The sequence below is a fragment of the Anomaloglossus baeobatrachus genome, chromosome 2 (assembly GCF_048569485.1).
Source record: "Anomaloglossus baeobatrachus isolate aAnoBae1 chromosome 2, aAnoBae1.hap1, whole genome shotgun sequence".
Classification (NCBI taxonomy): domain Eukaryota; kingdom Metazoa; phylum Chordata; class Amphibia; order Anura; family Aromobatidae; genus Anomaloglossus; species Anomaloglossus baeobatrachus.
Genome location: NC_134354.1, coordinates 677,806,473 through 677,828,103, shown reverse-complemented (window position 1 = coordinate 677,828,103; position 21,631 = coordinate 677,806,473). Strand labels below are relative to the sequence as shown.

Sequence of the window (21,631 nt, the reverse complement as noted above, 5' to 3'; positions counted from 1 at the left end):
AACCAGCAGCCGAGTACTGCTTATTACAAGAGATGCGCTTTTCTCCCGTTCTGAGCGATGCTGCTCTGATGTGAGAAAGGAACCAGTGATTAGACAGCTGATCCTTATTGCCCCCTAGGTGGATTATTAAAAAAACAAAGTAAAAAAAAAGTTTTGAAAAAGAAAAAAATAAAGGTTCAAATTACTCCCCTTTCGCCCCTTTGAAGAGGAAAGGGTTAAAAAAATAAAAAATATACACATATTTGGTATTGCCGCATTCATAAATTTCCGATCAAAATATAAAATCAATTACAGCCAAAATTACGTTTTTTGGTCGCCACAAATTTTGCGCAAAATGCAATAACAGGAGATCAAAATGTTGCATCTGCGTAAAAATGGTACCATTAAAAACGTCAGCTTGAGACCCAAAAAAATTAGCCCTCACTGAGCCATAGATTCCCAAAAATGAGAATGCTACAAGTCGCAGAAAATGGCGCAAAATGTACGCCAAAACGTATGCCACTTTTTTCGGACAAACGTCTGATTTTTTTTCAACCCGTTAGATAAAAGTAACCTTTTTCATGTTTGGTGTCTATGAACTCGTACTGACCTCAGGCATCACAGAGACACATCAGTTTTACCATATGGTGAACACAGTGAATAAAATATCTAAAAAACAATAGTACAATCGCACTTTTTTTGCAATTTGTTTACATTTGGAATTTGTTTGCCATTTTCCAGTACACTATATGGTAAAACTCATAGTTTAATTTAAAACTACAGCTCGTTCTGCAAAAAATGAGCCCTCACATGACCATATTGACAGAAAAATATAAAAGTTACATCTCTCGGAAGAAGAATGGTGGAAAAAAAAGGAGAGCACAAAATCGGTCGGTCGTGAAGGGGTTAAAGCATTTTTATTACTTTCTGCAAAATCAAAAGTTTACATATATTTCATTAGCATTTGGTAACATTGCCCTTAAACTGTATCACTTGGTTGAAACGTTTTGGATAGCCTTCCACAAGCTTCTCACAATAGTTGGTAGTAATTTGGGCCCATTCCTCCTGACAGAACTGATGTAACTGAGCAATGTTTGTAGGTTGTCTTGCTCACACCTGCCTTTTCAGCTTTACAAATACATTTTCAATAGGATTGAGATCAGGGTTTTGTGATGGCCACTCCAAAACATTAACTTTGTTATCCTCAAGCCACTTTGTAACCAGTTTGGCAGTATGCTTCGGGTCATTGTCCATTTCGAAGACCCATTTCTGCCCAAGCTTTAAGTTCCTGGCTGATGTCTTGAGATATTGCTTCAGTATTGCCACATAATCTTATTTCCTCATGTTGATAATCTATTTTGTGAAGTGCAACAGTCTCTCCTGCAGAAAAACAACCCCCAACAAGATACTGCCATCCCCGTGTTTTACAGTTGGGATGGTGTTCTCCAAAAATAAAGGTCTTTGCTCCTGTGTGCATTTGCAAACATTAATTTGGCTTTTTTATGTTTCTTTTGCTGCAATGGCTTCTTCCTGGCAGAGTGGCCATTCAGCCCTTGTTGATACAGTACTCATTTCACTATGGATAATGACATAATCTTTCAAGCTTCCACCAGCATCTTCACAAGGTGTTTTGCTTTTGGTCTTGGGTTGATATGCACATGTCTGACCAAAGCACGTTCATCTCTGGTACATAGAACCCATCTCTTTACTGAGTAGTATGATGGCTGGACATTCCAACCTTGTTTGTACTGCATATAATTGTTTGTACAGATGAACGAGGCACCATCAGGTATCTGGAAATTGCACCCAAGGATGACCAAACTTGAGTAAGTCCACAGTTCTATTCCTGAGATCTTGGCTGATTTCTTTTGAATTTCGCATAATGCTACACAAAGAAGCAATGTGTTTCAGGTGTGCATTAAAATAAAATCACAGGTGGTCTCTAATTAACCTAGATGTTGCCAATAAACCTATCAGTAACTTCCAAAGACATGACATCATCATATGGGCTATTCCATATTGTTTAAAGGCATAGTACTCTAATGCGGGCGTCACATGATACGATCTATCGCGTGATCGCACGAACGATCATACCCGCCCCCGTCGTTTGTGCGTCACGGGCAATTAGTTGCCCGTGTCGCACAAAGTCATTAAACCCCCGTCACACATACTTACCTGCTAAGGCAACGTCGCTGTGGGCGGCGAACATCCACTTCCTGAAGGGGGAGGGACGTTCGGCGTCACAGCGACGTCACACAGCGGCCAGCCAATAGAAGCGGAGGGGCGGAGATGAGCGGGGCGTAAACATCCCGCCCACCTCCTTCCTTCAGCATTGCCGGCGGGACGCAGGTAAGCTGTGTTCATCGTTCTCGAGGTGTCACACGGAGCGATGTGTGCTGCCCCGAGAACAATGAACAACAGGACGTGCAATTTTTAGAAAATGAGCGACGTGTCAGTGGTGAACGAGAAGGTGAGTATTTCTGCTCGTTCATAGCTGTCACACGCTACGATATATCAAGCGATCCTGGATGTGCGTCACTTATGACGTGACCCCGCCGACATGTCGCACGATATATCGTCTTGTGTGACGCCCGTATTAGTGTATGTAAACTTTTGACGTTGCTGAAAGTAATAAAAATGCCTTAAAAGATTCTCTCTCTCATTAGTCTGGCATTTGGCAAATATAATTATTTTTGGCTCCAAATTGACCTAAAATGGGAAAGGTTTATTCTGATTTCATGTCAGATAGTGAGAAAAACATGCAGATATGTCTTTTTAGATAGTGGATGTAATATTTTGGTTTCAACTGTACATGTCGCACCTGATGGATAATAGCATGGCAACACCTACAGCCCCATAATACTATAGTATATATAGGGCATAAAACTGATTCTGTGCAGTTCCACTATTAGGAGCTCCATGATCAGCTGAGGTTGAGGTTCAGTTTAGTGATGAGCGAGCACTACCATGCTCGGGTGCTTGAGTTTCCCATTGACTTTCAATATACTCGGTACTTGAGTCGAGCCCATCCGAGCATCTGTTCTGCTCATTTTAAGTGCCGAGTACCCAAGCATGGTAGTGCTCTCTCACCACTAGTTTGGTTGCTTTGTCAGAAATCCCATTCCCTCACACACCAATTTTATTTGTGTAGTTTCTTTAATTTACACTTCTGGTCATCTAGAGCAGAGGATAATACCCTTCCTACTAGACTGTATGTAAAGACAACACCTTTAACATAAAATACCATAATTTGAAATATCAGTATTTAATAAGACATATTACATATACATACCGTAACATAAAAGCTTTATTCCATTGATTTCAGTCGTTAATTTGTATATTCCTCTTCATGTAGAAGTCATGTAGGCCTAAATAAAATACAATGGAAGAATTAAATTGCTGTATAAAACTCTAATATAAAGAATATCTAAATGTTTAGCAAATAACTATATCATTAATGATACGTAACAGATGTCATAATCTCTTCACACTGGTGTTGAGGTGTCTGCTTTTACATAATCTATTTCTTAATCTACAGTAAATCTATTTACAATTTCTTGTAATAAATCCTAACAGATCCCCTTGACATATAATGGAAACGTCCAGTCACATTCCATTTTTGAAACCGAGCATAAAGTTACAGATTTGTTCTTCCTTCCCTTTCCTTCCCTTTCCTTTTAGCTGAAGATATCCTTAGATGTATTGCATAAGATGATCAGCTTCAATAAAAAACAAAAACCATGATTTTGAGAAAATGTGTCATAAGATGAACACTGCACTACTCACAAAAAGTTATATTTGGCTTTCGGGTGAAATTTATGTAAAACGTAAACATTTCACGCTGCAGTGATATTTTATCATGAAAGTAGGGCATGTAAGTAGACGCATGCAATGGTGATTTCCTCATCTCAATATATTGAAACAAGAGCCAACAACAGTGGTAGGTATACACACCTCCCAAAAAAGAATGTCATAGAATCATAGAATATTAGAATTGGAAGGGATTTCCAGGATCATCTGGTCCAACCCCCTGCTCACAGCAGGATTCACTATATCATCCCACACAAATGTCTGTCCAATCTCTTTTTGAAGACTTCCATTGAAGGGCATCTCACTACCTCATGCGGCCTGGAGCATCAATTACAGCTTGACAATGATTTCCCATGCTGTTCACAAGTGGAGTTATTGTCTGTGGGGCATAGCATCCCACTCTTCTTGAAGGGCGGCCCTCAGGTCATTGAGGTTCTGGGGTACAGAGTTATCAGCCTTTACACAGCTTCAGAAAAAGGGCTTCACCAAAATGTTCTCAAAAAGTTGGAAGCTACATATTATCCAAAATGTCTTAGTATGCTGAAGCATTTAGATTTCCCTTCACTGGAATTATGCCAACTCATTAAAAAACAGCCTCAAATCAATAGCCCTCTTCTACCAAACTCTACAGTTGGTAAATAGGTAGGTAACATTCTCCTGGCATTCCCCAAACACACTTGGTCTTTAGACTGCCAGATAGAGAAGTGTGACTCTACATTCTACAGAACATTTCTCCATTGATGCAGAATTGAGTGGTGGCTTACACTGCTCTGCCACTTGGCATTGTGCTTGGTGATGTCACGCTTGCTTGCAGGTGCTTGGCCAGGGACGCGCATACCATGAAGCTCCAGCCGCATAACTTTTGCGCTGATCCTAATACCAGACGAGGTTTAGGGCTCTGGCATTATTGAGTTAGCAAAAGATTGGCAACATTTATGCATTATGCTCCTCAGCACTCGGCAACCTCGCTCAGTAACTTACGTGGTCTCCAGTTCATCACTGAGTTGCTTTGGTTCCCAAATATTTCTACTTTCCAATTCTAATTATTTTTTCTTTTCAATGGGAGTATTTCGGAGGGAATACATTTCACAAGACAAGATTACATATACAGACTTTTTACAACAGTGCCATCCTATTACAAGACCGCGCTGGTGTCAGTGAGGTCGTTGGAATAACCTATTCCTTCACAAATGTTCATGATGGCAGACAGCATGTGTGGCCCTGGCAATGGTAGTAATTGAAAAACCTGAATTCAATGAATAAAAGATGTGTCAAAATGTTTTCGTACATGTAGTGTTATTTATTTATTTTACTCCCTTATATAGCCTCATTAATTTCCTCAGCACTTTACCGACCTCATCATCATCACTGTCCCTATTGGGGCATAAAATCTAAATTTCCTTATCAGTATGTCTTTGGAATTTGGGAGGAAACCAGAGTACCAAGAGGAAACCCCGGCAAAGATAGGGCAAGCAAATGCCAGGACCCCAGAGATACAAGGTTACAGTACTAATCAATGAGCCTCAGTGCTGCCCGTGTCCTGATTGTGTCTATACGTGGCTAATCAATGGTTGTGATCTAGATTGTGGCGTGTCAAGAGTTTTAAGGGCAATTTGCAACATTTTTTATATAATTTGACAGAAATTGGCATTTTTAACCACATTTAAAGTATATAAGTGTGGCACATGATGATGTCCACATCTTCTGCTGGTAGTGTTATTTTACACACATATTTCCACAGTCACAGAGCCACTTCTTGTCCTTGATCATTTTTAGAGATGAGCGAACCCGAGGTTTGTTTTTTAATCAAACCCTATCTTCATAAAACAGGACTCAGGTTCGGAGTTCGAATGCTTTACATGCGAACTTAACTTGCGTAAGAAATGCTGTGCTCAGGTACGCTTGGCGCTCAGCCCAGTGCGATGCACTTGCCGTGTTTGTACAGCTTGCACTGGGGGCAAAAACAGCGTGATCGGTTGTAGTTTGCACCAAAAAATGTTTTGAAAAATCCTGACTACCCTCTCCCGGAAGTGATCTGCTTATGGCTGGCTGTATGTGGGCGGAGTCTCAAACTGCCAATCAGTGATTACGAACCTCCTCGGGCCAAGTTTGGACCAGAGGAGGTTGGATTCATTTGCGGTCAGCGAACTGAACCTCCAAAGATTCACTCATCTCTAATTATTTCCATTATCATTTCTTCATGGAACACTTATTACACATGATTAGACACTGGTTTTGTGATGACTTCATGGGGCAACTTTTAAAACTCAACTTGGCTTGCCAATTCTTAGTTTTTAAGGAGGTTTCTTTCAATCTTGCAAACCTAATGACATGGTAAATAATCAAATAAATAATTTGTCATAGTTTGTTTCTTAAAGACTGGTGGCTAAATGAAAAGATTATGGCTTTGGAAATGAGTGTGTACATTGTGAAATAGCTGGCGGAGACTAATGTGTCCAAACTTCTATTGACGTGCCACAAATGTCAGTTATCACATCCGTTCTTTTCCTGTTAGGCTTACCTTGAGAATGGCATTAAATGTCCAAATTTTAAATTAGTCATGGAGCATTTTAATGAATTTTGGGTAGATGGATAGTGACACGTCGAATTAATAATGGTAGAATTATAGTAATATTCGCACAAAAAAAAGTAGTACAGAGCGGAATGTCTGCCCATAAGTAATGTATACATTTCAGCAACTAAATTGTAACTAAACATTTAAATAATTTTTGTGTAGCGCCTGTTTAGTATTGTTGATTAGTGGGGATTTCTCAAGCCTGGGATCAAAAGAACTGCGCTTATGTTTCAGTGTGAGCAGAATGGTACCGTATATGTATTCAGAGATTTTCCATTGTGCTCTTGAATATAGTTTCAAACTGAATAATATTGGAAAATTGTACAATGTTCCATTCCAAAATGAGTAACCTCTGTTTGCTAAATTGTAATATCTCTTCATATTACCCATTGTTTTAAGAAAATATATATACGGTACTCAGTTCTCTTATTCTAGAAAGAATGGAAAAAGAATGCACCAAGATTTTTTTCTTGTCTACGGACCAAAGGGTAATAGTTCATGTAGATAGCCAGATGTACCCCGTCATTTACAGGACTGTTTACTGAATTACTGATGGAAACAGAACGATCGTTAATTATACAAAATCTAATTCACACAGTACTGAAATTATTTTTTTAAAATAAAAAATCTAAAAAAAATTCTCGAGATCTAAAAGAAAAAGTCAGCATCATAAAGAAATTAAGGCTATATCTTGAAAAATCAAAGTTTCTTGATCTACTACTGATTGATTGTGACGGGTGCAGTTGGATGCAACCCCCATTTGTGGTTGGAGGACGATGTACAATGTATGTTTTAGGCATTGTTGAAGGTGCACAGATCTGGTGTGAGAGATCTGCTCTCCGTAGTAATTTTTGGTGTATCCTTGAGTAGTTTAAAGAAGAATACAAATAATGTATTCATTCCCACAACATAACAGGTTATGACTGTATCAAGAAAGCTTTGACTGTGCATTTAATTGATAAGACAATACAGTAAGGTATGATCATAGTATCATAGTATCATAGTTTTTAAGGTTGAAGGGAGACTCTAAGTCCATCTAGTTCAACCCGTAGCCTAACATGTTGATCCAGAGGAAGGCAAAAAAACCCCAATGTGGCAAACAAGTTCCAATGGGGAAAAAAATTCCTTCCTTCGTCCACATCCGGCAATCAGACTAGTTCCCTGGATCAATACCCTGTCATAAAATCTAATATACATAACTGGTAATATTACATTTTTCAAGAAAGGCGTCCAGGCTCTGCTTAAATGTTTGTAGTGAATCACTCATTACAACATCATGCGGCAGAGAGTTCCATAGTTTCACTGCTCGTACAGTAAAGAATCCTCATCTGTGATTATGATTAAACCTTCTTTCCTCAAGACGTAGCGGATGCCCCCGTGTTCCTGTCGCAGGCCTAGGTGTAAAAAGATCTTTGGAAAGGTCTCTGTACTGTCCCCTCATATATTTATACATTGTGATTAGATCCCCCCTAAGCCTTCGTTTTTCCAAACTAAATAACCCCAAGTTTAATAACCTGTCTTGGTATTGCAGCCCACCCATTCCTCTAATAATCTTGGTGGCTCTTCTCTGCACCCTCTCCAGGTCAGCTATGTCCTTCTTATATATCGGTGACCAGAATTGTACACAGTATTCTAAGTGCGGTCGCACTAGTGACTTGTACAGAGGTAGAACTATATTTTTTTCATGAACACTTATACCTCTTTTAATACATCCCATTATTTTATTAGCCCTGGCACCAGTTGCCTGACACTGTCCACTAAAGTGAAGTTTACCATCCACCCATACACCCAAGTCTTTTTCTGTGTCTGTTTTACCCAGTGTTCTACAATTAAGTACATAATCATAAATGTTATTTCCTCTACCCAAGTGCATGACCTTACATTTATCTACATTAAACTTCAATTGCCACTTCTCAGCCCAATCCTCCAATTTACATAAATCTCCCTGTAATATAAAATTATCCTCCTCTGTATTGATTACCCTGCAGAGTTTAGTATCATCTGCAAATATTTAAATTCTACTCCGCATGCCCCCAACAAGGTCATTTATAAATATGTTGAAAAGAAGCGGGCCCAATACTGACCCCTGTGGTACCCCACTATGAACTGAGACCCAGTCCGAGTACGTACCATTAATAACCACCCTTTGTTTCCTATCACTGAGCCAGTTTTTAACCCAGTTACACATATTTTCCCCTATCCCCATTATTCTCATTTTATGTACCAACCTTTTGTGTGGCACCGTATCAAAATCTTTTGAAAAGTCCATATACACAACATCCACTGCATTTCCCTGGTCCAGGCTTGAACTTACCTCTTCATAGAAGCTGATCAAATTAGTTTGACAGGATCGATCCCTCATAAACCCATGTTGATACTCTGTCATAAGGTTATTTTTCTTGAGATACTCCAGTATAGCATCTCTCAAGAAACCCTCAAGGATTTTACCAACCGTAGAGGTTAAACTTACCGGCCTATAATTTCCCGGCTCAGTTTTTGTCCCCTTTTTGAATATTGGCACCACATTTGCTATGCGCCAGTCCTGCGGTACTGACCCTGTTATTAAGGAATCTGAGAAGATTAAAAATAATGGTCTATCTATCACAGAACTCAATTCCTGTAGTACTCTGGGGTGTATGCCATCCGGGCCCGGAGATTTGTCAACCTTAGTGATACTGTCAATGATACTGTCAAATGGTGGGTCACATAAAGACTACCCACTTTGTGGATAGATGATAGAAGGCTTCACAAATATTTAGGCACTTGTCATCATGCAGGTTCTTTTTCAGGGGAATTTTGTGTAGCTATGATTTTCAGTACTTGGTCAGACATTGGTCAAAGCAGAAGGTACATCTCTTAAGGAAACCTCAGTTCTCATTGTATTAAGTTGGTTGATTTGGTTTCCTTTCTTCAGAGAATCATTGAAAACACCAGACTAGCTATAAGCTGTAAGAAAACAGGCTGTTCGGTCTAACAATTTAGCAGCTGCCTGGTCTAACATTTTATTAATTTGTCTTTGATTTATTTTAAGCACATTTTAATTCCTTATTGCATTGTATACCCAGGTGCAGTGTAATGATACAGATATGATTGTGCCTGATGCAATCACTAGAATAGGAATGAACTGCAGTTACAGACACAGCCCCATTAGCAACTGTGGTGTGAACACTAGGCACTAAGGAAAAGTCGTGATACAGAGTAGTCAAGCGTTCTTTGGTCAGATACCTAGCGAACACATCAAGGACTAAGGGGATACACAAAGACGTAGTTAGGTCACGGTCCAAAGTCTGAATTCTGGGAAAGTAGTGGATAAGAGCAAAGGGGCTAAAAAAACGGATAATCATAACATGATCCAAGGTGTCAGTTAGCAATAGATCAATCAAACAGAGCACAAGAATACAGGCCAATAAGCACCACTTGAACAGAATGATTCGACTAGTTATGGGAAAAACTGCTCAGGTAAGTAGGTGGGCACTCATAAGGACCGTAAACACCTGAATAACCCATTACCTCCCAGAATGACTCAACAAACTCCTTAGCACACCCCAGTAACAGATTGAATGACTGAGCTGGACTTCACCAAACTCACAGCTGAGCATGCCCCGACTCTACAGTTACAACAGCAGCCACTCAGTGCATCCTAAAGAGTGGAGGAATCATGACAGTACCTCATCTTCTGGAGGACCACTGGAACCCCAGGTTTTCTAGGAAACCTATGATGGAATTCTCTGGCCAAATGATCAGTTTTCACAGAATAATCCAGAACCCAAGATCTCTACTCGGATCCCTATGTCTTCCAATGAAATAGGCTATTGAAAGGAATTTCGGACCTTCTGAGAATCCATGATCCTCAATGGAAACAGGAGGAGGGTGGGACAAGGGAGACAATGCTGATTTGAATGGGACAATTTGAATTGATTTGAATTTGGGACAAATTATTTGAATGGGAAAAACATTAGGGTTGTGAAGGGAATGAGAGAGTTTCAATCTAAAGTCAACCAGATTGACCCCCTTCAGAACCTCATATGGGACAATGAATATTGTACCCAACTTCGTCAGTGGCAACTTCATCTTTATATTTTTGGAAGACAACCAAACCTTATCTCCTATTTTGAAACCCTGGCCCTGTTGAACCTTTCCTATCTGTCTTTTGTTGTTTTGACAAAGTTGGGCCACCCCAATATTCTTTTTTCAATATTCTTTTTAACCTCCCTCCAGACAGCTCTTAGTTTTTGTATTGCTCACTATTTGTGTGAGCAAATAGTCCTCCTGTCCGATGCAGGGAGGACCTCAGCAACCCACCCTGTCAGTACGGGGCTGAATAGGATCCGCCATACTTAACATTTACTAGTGTTCTGACTATGCACCTAGTATGATTGAACCACTTTGACTTCAGCACTAATTATACCCCTTTGGGCTTTGGGTCAATTTTTGGCACACAGTTAGGTTTTAGGGTGTACTAGGGATAGCCGACGTCGAGCGGGGGCGCCCAAAACTGTATGGCGTATTAACCTCCGCGGCTAGGAAGGAGACAGACTAGGGATTCATGACCTGGCCCCTATTTATACATCATAGCAATATCCCTTTAATGAGTAGAATCATCTTGGGCTATACCTCACCCTCCTAGATTAATACTCCCTTTAAGTACATCTAGCTTTGCACGACCGGGTGTGTGCTCACTAATCGATATAGCTGCATATGAAAAATATGGCTTGATTTAATTATTTTAATATTTATAAATAAAAATTGATTTTAGAAAAATTAGTCTTTCGGTCTATTAGCAGTATTTTTCTCTAATTATTCATAAAATTGGTGTTCATAACCAAAACACACCTCAACTACACGATGGACAAGGGGAACAACAAGGAAACAATAACAACGGTGGACCCTAGTACTAATGAGATGGTATGTGGGACACCTTCTTTCTTACCTGGTGCTGTTCCCTGCACTCGTAGCCCAGATACTATATAGGTTCCTGACCTGTCACTGAGGAGGAATACCTGAAGCCCCGAAAAATCCCTACTATAGTCCTAACTAAGGAGTGAGAAGTAAGGTACATTTGACCCACTGCTGAACTAATACAACAGGAAGGTAGGTGAGACAAACAGGGGAAAAACAACCGAAATGAAGAAGATACGTCTCAGGGTGAATCCACAGCAGCTCCTTCCACCAAGGCGGCTAGCATACAAATGGATTTGTATAATCAGCAAAGATTGCTGGGAAACCTAGCTACTTTAACACAAATGGGTGTGGCAACAAAGCAGCTACAGCTGACTAGCACAACAGGAAAGCTGCTAGCAGTAAAACTGACATTAACTTTTTCAGTACCCAAAGAAATGAAACCATATTTAAATGTCGAGTCCAAGATGGAGATGACAGGTGAGAGGCTCTAATCCAAAAGCTGTCACTAGTCATTAAAACAGGGAGACGACCGTGCCAGCACCATTATAGGAGTGATATGATATTTACTGGTGCCAATATAAGCCCATATTGCAGCTATCACTCTCTGCACTTACTTGAACCTTACATTTCATTTCCCTTTTTGGTATAGTTAATGAAAATCCATGGTTGACTATAAGATTTCCATATGTAGAAAATTGTGCCCATGGATGAGCAATGCAAATGTATAAGCCTACGGACATGTGGGATTGACTGATTTTCTATTACTGTTACTTTTTCCGTGTAGTATAAGCAGGCAGGGATGCATCGATGAGGGCAGGAGGGCAACGCTTGTGAATGTCGGATTATTGTTTCATTGATGGAAACAGTGACTTAATATTTATTACTAGGGGCATAGTGGATAAACCTTTATTCAAACAGGACCCAGTGTCTTAATATTTATTATGGGGGAGTGCAGCTGCTTAATATTTGTTCAGGTGGCACTGTGGTGTAACTTCTTCCTGACCAGGCAAGTCAGTTTTTGCCCTTTTGTTTTTTACCTACTCTTCTTTCAAGAGCCATAACATTTTATTTTCCACTCTATACAGCTATATAAGTAATTTGCTCATGCTTTTTGCACCACTTTTTAAGTTGTCTTTGTTAATTATTTTTTTCCCTGTCTGATTTGCTTATCTAGATATTTTAGACCGATTCATGAAGTGTAACTTTTACCAAATGTCGCATGTTTTGGTGCATCTCACTCCAGTCCCTGCTTTCGGTATAGTTTATGGAGGAGTTTTCAATATGTCACATTTTAAACAAATTTGAGACTTTTTAAGACTTTTGGCTCTTAAAAGTCATAAAAACTGACTAAAGACAAAAATAAAGAGCTTTTTTGATTTAATGAACCATGTGATGAAACTTCAGTGACTAACACCAGACAATTTTATAGTCGCAGCCTAGTGGAAAAACATAGTTTGACCTTTCTGGTCTTTGTCATTAGAATGTGTTCATACATAGTAAGATTGGCATCAATGACTACGTACAGACTGACAGCAGCGACTATATACAGACTGACAGCAATGATTGTGTAGACACTAGAGATGAGCCACCACCGTAGTGTTCTGTGATGCCCTGGCCTATCAGGTCATCACAGGGTACTATGCAGACTGCCCTTATGCATGGTGCCCGCTCCTCCTTGGTTACGGGTCCTGTCACTTTGGTGTTGCTAAGACCAGGTAAACACAAATCCTGAGGAACACTGTGCACCACACCCACCAAACACCCATTGGGCAGCCTGAGGGGAATAGGGCCACCCAGATCTATGGGAGGTAGAAGGAGGACCGTAAGTGTCAGTTTAGTAGAGAGCCTGCCAGTGAGCTGTGACAAGCAAGGTCACGCTGGGGAGCTGGGCTCATGTACCTGTCCCAGGTGCCAGACGTTGGCCTGGCCTGGAAGGAGCTGGAACCCCGGTCACAGGGGGTAGTCACAGGGGGCACGGTGCTGACACAGAGGGCAGACTGGCGGCCCTGTGCTATAACCGGACAGGGGCAAGTGCACGACGGGGTACGTGGACCCTAGGCTGGGAAGGAGCTTTATGCAGCCCAGCAATTCACCCGACGAGGACGGAATCTTCATGAACCGCTCTCCACCCGCTCCAAAATCGGGGTACTAGCGCAACGAGGGGGATAGGACTTCCCAACACCATCCAGAAAATCCCAAGCGTGAACCCTGAGAGCAGGCTCACCTTACTAGCCACGCAAGTGAGCGGGAACCTAGTAGTCACAGGCGAAAGGGATCCACCAAGTTACACACAGTGCCAAGGAGAAGGCTTCAGGTCAACAAGCAACACCACAGGGGCACGGACCCAGCGTGCTCAGCCAATGCCCATGGGCCATTCAGGACTTTGGTTTACCCAGTGTCTGTGTCAGCTTTCCTGGACTGTGTGAGTACACTGTGCCCCTTTATCTCCAACAGGTTCCCAGCCTGCCCAGCACTCAGCCCCGGGACACCTTCCCCTGCCCACGGAGGGGTTAACATCTCTAGCTGCCGCTCCATCATTCCTGGGTGCTCCCCTAATGGCAGCGGTGGTATCCCCCTTTTACCCGAAACCGTGGGTGGCGTCACGAACACTATCCAAATCCACCCTTAAAATCCCCCTTTTATTTTCGAGTGGCCGTGCGATGCCGCCTCGGATCCGGAGACCCCTCGAGCCACTGTGGATCCAGGTCCGAGCAGCCCATCGGCTATCGCGGGGGCGGCACAGTTCGAGTTCGGTTCGGCTCGTCGAACGTTCGACAAACGTTCGTCGAACACTTTCGAACACCATTGAAAACAATGGCAAGCAAACACAAACACATACAAACATGCACAAACACGAACGCATACACACATATTATGCTCACCTTACCTTCCGTTCCATCGCTGGCCTCCTGGGACTTGCAGTTTGCTGGTACAAGATGTGTATCAGGTAAACATCGCGATCGATGCCGGAACTTCCGCTGACAGAGCGCTGATGTCAAAGGCAGGTGCTATTTGCCTCAGATTGGCCAGTGCGCTGCCTTTGATTAGCATCTGACAGAGGAAGTTCCTCCCTCGTCGCTATGGTTACCTGATACACATAGTTCGCCGCTACAGGATGTGTATCAGGTAACCACAGCGACCGATGCCGAAACTTCCGCTGACAGAGCGCTGACGTCAAAGGCAGGTGCCGCTTGCCTCTGATTGGCCAGCCTTTGAGTAGAGTCTGACAGAGGAAGTTCCTTCCTCATCGCTATGGTTACCCGATACACGTAGTTAGCCGCTACAGGATGTGTATTGGGTAACCATAGCGACCGATGCCGGAACGTCCGCTGACAAAGCGCTAACGTCAAAGGCAGGAGCTGCTTGCTTCTGATTGGCCAGCGCGCTGCCTTTGAGTAGCGTCTGACAGAAGGAGGAAGTTCCTCCCTCATCGCTATGGTTACCCGATACACGTAGTTAGCCACTACAAGATGTGTATCGGGTAACCATAGCGATCGATGCCGGAACTTCCTCCCTCTGTCAAACGCTACTCAAAGGCAGCGCGCTGGTCAATCAGAGGCAAGCGGCTCCTGCCGTTGACGTCAGCACTCTGGCAGCGGAAGTTCCGGCATCGGTCGCTATGGTTACCCGATACACATCTTGTACCGGCGAACTGCAAGTCCCAGGAGGCCGGCGATGGAACAGAAGGTAAGGTGAGCATAATATGGGTGTGTGCGTGCATGTTCGTACGTGTTTGTGTGTGTTTGTGTGTGTTTGTACGTGTGTGTGTTTGTGCATGTGGGGAATGGCACAATAGAGCACCAGGATGGGACATTTAACAAGTTGTGGAAGGAATTGTTTGCATTGCAATGATTTCCTATGGGAAATCTTGCTTTGCTAAACGAGTAACTTGGTTAACAAGCACACTCCCAGAACGGATTGTTCTTGTTATCCAAGGTTCCACTGTATTAACATTGAATGACATTATTACTGTGAAAATCTAGTTACACTTTTGGTGATCAAACTGTTATCGAACATAACCTCGAACTGTTGAACTTGAAGCTAAGTGTTCGCGTTCGTCGAACGACTCGAACATCGCCAAAAACAGGTCGAACTTGAGATTGGCGAACAGTTCGATTCGAACAATGCTCATCTCTAGTAGACACACCACTTGGAAGAAATTATGATAAAAATATCCAAAATTAGTAGGGAAAAGAAAACATTTTTACCTACATGGCACACTCTAAAGACAGAGAGAAACAAGGAGAACAAAACAAGAGTATAGTGCAAAAGTATTCAATATTTAATGCAAAAGGACTGGCACGAGAAAAAGAAGTCGGCAACACAAATAAATAGGCATGTGTATAACAACAAGTATGGAATTACAAAGCATGGGGTTAAAATACAACCCAAATAATGTCTGCGGGTCTAAACGCAGTCAGAGCATAGAGTACTACAGAAAAAATATATAACCATGAAGAATTGGATAAATAATAAATTATCATAGATTCAAAAGAGGTAGTACTACAAATAACAGGATACCCAATATATTGACATTAGATAGTACTAGTTATGTAGCCCTGATATTGCACATAGCCCTAGCAGCAGGAGAAGATTTTAAGTAAATGAATCAGTTAATTATACCCATCATGCAAAATTTCAAGTAATTTAAGAATCTGGCCAAAAAGAGGTCAGAGAAAAGTAGAGACTGTGGGCAGCGTAAAGAAGTGTTGCTCAAATAAGCATACCCATAGTCATGACACAGCCAAAAGATTTGCAGCAAAGCGGTCCCCCTGGAACAAGGACCCCAACGTACGTTTCACGATCTTATGGCGGTTTAGATCATTTCATCAGGGGGAAGGTGGAACTCCACGTAAGAAGACCATGCTTTTAAACATGGCGTCGGACTGCCTTTGCCACTCTCTTGTTGTTATTCACATGGCTATTGATTTGTGTTGCCGACTTTTTTTTCTCAAGCCAGTCCTTTTGCATTAAATATTGAATACTTTTGGACTATACTCTTGTTTTGTTCTCCTTGTTTCTCCCTTGGAAGAAATGTACAACTCGGTGTCACCTTTTCCTTGTCATACATTCCCAGGAGGAACAACAGAGGAACGACAAAAATGCAAAAGCTATTACAAAAGATGCCCCAGAAATGCTATTTCAACTGTAATACATAGAATGTATTTAGTTATGACATTTTCAGGAGAGATGACAGGTCCTCTTTAATTGTTATGTATTCTGGCCGTGATTGTCTTGAATCAGTTAGTACTGTGTTCTCTTGCCTATTCTTCATATTATATTATGCTGCAAATCATCTGTATAAAACTTCTATCTTACCAATACATGTAATGGACAGGGGGCGCCTATACTGTTCCTCACACTAGGAGACCCTAGGCTATCTCTAATTTCTGGATTAACTCTGATGGGGGAGATGTTGGAGTTCTGTGCCTTACTATTCTCCTGACTAGAACTAGTCTGTTACCCTATTCCCAGGGAAAGAAGGGGCAGGAGTGTGATGAATACATAGATAAGGACAGACAGGGAAAAACAAAACTCAGACACACAGCAAACTCACAGTAACAAACAGCAAGAGACAAAGGAGAAAAGCAAGAGAAGGAAGGCAGCATCAAAGGGACAACCACTGACAGCCACTCATCACTATAAACACTAGTAAGTCTGGATCACAACACCTCACCAGACCAGTATTCCGAAATGACAGATGGCATTAAAGGATGAGTCCTCCCGCATATATAGTAGGGGAACGAATGTGACTGGCTCCCCAATAGCATGGCATTAAAGGAGACTAACAAACAGCCCAGAAAAGATAAACTCTTGCTAGCTGACTGTTGGGTCGGAGTTAAGTAGACATTTTTAAGCATGTTCCTGTTCCTTTGGTCAGTAGAAACACAGATATAGAGAAGTAAGGACACCCTCAGTTTAGTTCTGTCCATAATTGGGTGTGTGCGAAGAGCAGACCTGCAAGGGAGCAAGTTTCAACATCAAGTAACAGTGGTGACAAATCTCCTGACATCAGGCAACTTGGGAACCCAGTGGAAAGAGATCAGCAGCAAATCTTAGTGTATGCTAGAGCTTGCCATCCCTTATACCTGGTTCTTATGTTACTGAAATGAGCAATCTGCCAGCCTCCCTTACACTCATCACTGGTCTTTTGCTAACACTGGAAACACTGTCTTGTGTGAAGCAAAAGCTAAGACCTGTAGAGAACCAGAACCTTGTAGCTGAAGTGAAGTTTGAGGTACCTTGTGAGTCAGAAGTATATTCATAAGTTACCTTGAATGTTGAATAATAGATTTCCCTCCTTCCTTCCTATGATACCAGAATAACCTGCACCAGGATAGACCTCGCTGACTCTTGTAAATCAATCCAAACTACAATTAGACCTCTCATGGCACTATGATTCAGTATGGCCCATTAATACCACATAGTCCAGCTGTCATACATGTTACATTTCTTGGAGTTGATGTTTTAGCACAATCCTGTCCTTATCTGAACAGCTCAGCCACACGGCTCAATGGTTAATTCGGTAATTAGATTGTTGGTGGCAAATGTTCAACCCGGTTGGACTTTATATCATAATTTGTTGAACTTGTTTCAAAGGGTAAACATAATAAACCTCGAGAACAATCATTTCAGCTGCTGATGAAATAAGGTTATAACTTGTTGGATTTTGTCTTTCTAAAGCTATATTCACACATTCGGGTTGAAGGTAGACTTAAGTCAATCGAGTTCAACCCATGATCTAACCTAACATGTTGATCCAGAGGAAGACAAAAAACCCCATGTGGTAGACAGTAAGCGCAACATTAGGGGAACAAATTCCTTTCTGACTCCACACACAGCAATCAGATGAGTTTCCTGGATCAATGCCAAATCACAGAGTCTAGTGATCTTTCCATCCATCAAAAACAGACAGTTTTTCTCCCATGTGACATCTATTTTACTTCTGATTTGCATCCATTTTACATCTCTTTGGCATCCATTTCTTTCTCATCCATGTTTTAAACGTAAAGGAAGTAAACACAGTCTAAACTTTTCTCCATTTTTACTTAGGAATGGAAAAACAGATGCAAAATGGTTGCAAATTGGTTGTAAAATATAAAATATATTTTTATTTTTATCTATTTTTTACGTATCCCTATATATTAATATGGCTGAATCTGATCCACAAAATGTGCACCCAAAACCTGATTTCTTGGCAGTAAAAAAGCTGCAGCCAAAATGCAGGCTTTCTTGAATTTTGTGCTGCTTTTCTTACTGTAATTTTGTTACGTTTTTGCTGCGTTTTTTTCAGGATCCCAACGTCAGCTTTGCTGCACCTTGCAAGCATGAACAATACAAGGTGTTAGACCACCAATGCAAAATGTATGTGAAAACAATACATTTTTGGAAAACAAACAACTAGATCAAATAGTTTAGGGGAAAAAGATATTTGAATCTGAAAAAATAGTGACTATTCGGAGCAAAAAAGGATGGATTCATGTATGAAGAGTAGTCATAAACTAAGGTTATATGAGTTAATGGAAGACAGCAGGGGATGTTGAATTAATAGAGCGCATTGTTTACTTTATTAACTCATTGGTAATGTATTCAGTTGGTAGGGCATTGTTTACTTTCACACATTGGTAGGACATTCAGTTGGTAGGGCATTGTTTACTTCACACATTGGTAGGACATTCAGTTGATAGGGCATTGTTTAATTTTACACATTGGTATGGCATTCAGATGGTATGGCATTGTTTACTTTCACCCATTGGTAGGACATTCAGTTGGTAGGGCATTGTTTACTTTTATACATTGGCATGGCATTCAGTTGGTAGGACATTGTTTACTTTCACACATTGATAGGACATTCAGTTGCTAGGGCATTGTTTACTTTTACACATTGGCAGGGCATTCAGTTGATAGGTCATTGTTTACTTTTACACATTGGAAGGACATTTGGTTGGTAGTACATTGCTTACTTTCACATATTGACAGAGCATTTATTTATTAGGGCATTGTTTACTTTTATACATTGGCAGGACATTCAATTGGTAGGGCATTGTTTACTTTCACACATTGGTAAGACATTCAGTTGACAGGACAACGTTTAGTTTCATACATTGGTAGGGCATTCAGTTCATAGGTCATTGTTTACTTTCACACATTAGTAGGACATTTGGTAGGTAGTACATTGCTTACGTTCACACATTGGTAGAGCATTCAGTAGGTAGGGTATTGTTTACTTTCACACATTGTAGTGCATTCAGTCGATAGGGCATTGTTTACTTTCATTCGTAGGGCATTCAGTTGATAGGGCATTGCTTAGTCTAACACTTATTTAATTATGACATTTAAACTGAACAAAGTCAGGAGAAACATCCATGGTCATGTAAGAATACAAATGTATTATTGTTTATACTTGGGAAAAATCACAAAAATAAATAGGTTTTACATCCTGCTTTTCCTGCATTTTTTTCCTCAAAAAATGTTGCAAAAACTGCTAGCAGTGTTTTTGCTGCATTTTTGCAGTTACTGATTGCTTTCTATGAGTGAACAAATGCTGTAAAATCACTGAAAGAATTGACATGCAGATTTTAAAAAATGCCGCGGTTTTCTAATTCATTCAGGAAAATGAAAGACATTGTGTGTATGCGATATTTGAAATCTCATTTTGTTGCTACTGTAAAAAGCAGCTTTCAGTTTGCATAAAACGCATGAAAAAAAATCCGCATAAAACACAGCAAACATGCAACGTGTGAATATAGACTTACAGTTCCAGCAAAGTGGATGAGATTTATGGAAATCTCATGCCAATTGTTTAGTTGTTACCTGCGGTGCGTGTTTCAAACGTGCAACATGTCAGTGTTACTTGTGCGTACGGTGAGTGTTACTGTTACGTACAGATTTTTTCTATCGAATTGCATCAAATGTCGAAAATCCGCAGGTAAAAAAGACATTTGCATTTTTAGTGCATTTTCACAGTGGAAACACGTAAAAATGGATGTAATTAATAATCATAATAATAATAATAATTATTTAAATAATAATAATTAATATATTATATATTATTATATAATGCATTATATAATATTATTATTATTATTATTATTATTATTATTAATCCATACAAAAGTATATCAATAAAGTTCTGTCAATGCCGAATACCGGGGATTATCAAAAACAAAGCAGCTTTGTTTAAAACACGGCACACCAAAAAGAGACGTAAACTGCAATGACAATATGCACGTAACCTAATTTATCTAATAAGAGCAGAAAATTTGCAACATCAGAAACTCACCAAAAACTCATCGCGGGAACGTAGCCAACGAAGCATTGGCACAATCCGGGCACGACTGGTGTGGATCAGGACAGTTCCCGTACCACTAGAAAGGCTGCTAGTGAATTGAACAGCTGAAGAAATCAAGTGACCTGTAACAACTGGAAAATAAATAGAACTTGTGTGGAGTTGAAAGGAATGTTTTTGTAACATATTTCTATTGTTTTTGGTGTGGTCTTTTTAAACAGTTTTACAATGTGGAATTGAATCCATTTGCAGGCCAGATGGACTAAATGTTCTGAAGCCAAAGAAAATAAAGTGATATTATTGAAGTTCTCAATGAATGTAACGTTCCTAGACACAATGCACCATATTAACTGAATCGAGAACATAGAAGAATTTTACAATGCCTGCCTTTTGCTTTTTAGCAGTCAAGTGCAAATGCCCAACGTTCTGCAGATCGTCCGAGTCTCAATCTTTACACTGCTGATAAATGAGCAGTGGAACTAGGGAAACTGACAGAAGTAAATGTAAACTCCTGCAGATACGTCTGCCCTGCATATGCATAGCTCAGGCCAGGGGTCCCCAACCTGTTACTCGGAAGCCACATGTGGCTCATGGACCCGTGATGTGTGGCTCACAGCTGCCTACTACCTTGGTATATTAGCACCAGGTCTAACAAACAGCTATGAGGATCAGGTCTCCAGATGGTGACTTTAATGAGCAACCGCACACAGAAGAGCCAATCTGTAAGCTAGTTGGGTCATAACCCTTGGATCTTGGTATACTGCATCGGTGTGATTTCTGAGTAAACGTTTTGGCTGACATTACACTAATAATGGGTGATCTAGATGTCACTTCTGTGAGGGTGTCGAGAGCTGGATGTGGCTCGCGATCCTCACCCAGAGCTGATTGTGGCTCTCAAGTTCAGAAAGGTTGGGGACCATTGGCTTAGGGCCGTTTCACACATCTGGCATTTTGCCAGATTGCCGGATCCGGCACACTCCAGTACAGTGTAATACTGTAAAATGGCATTGCGGCAAGCTCCGGTTACATACTCAAGTCACATGACAGCATGTGACCGGAGCTTGCCGCGGTGTCAT

General features: G+C 40.9%; 1 protein-coding gene across 2 annotated transcripts in view; it reads right to left on the bottom strand.

Annotated features, from left to right (window-relative positions):
- The window catches only part of HDAC7 (histone deacetylase 7), a 533,886-nt gene that overhangs the window by 339,191 nt on the left and 173,064 nt on the right, over positions 1 to 21,631 (bottom strand). For both annotated transcript variants that reach the window (XM_075337158.1, XM_075337160.1), the window contains exon 2: positions 3,272 to 3,347. The gene's annotated coding sequence lies outside the window, so the exon portion shown is untranslated. The remainder of the gene's footprint in view (positions 1 to 3,271; positions 3,348 to 21,631) is intronic.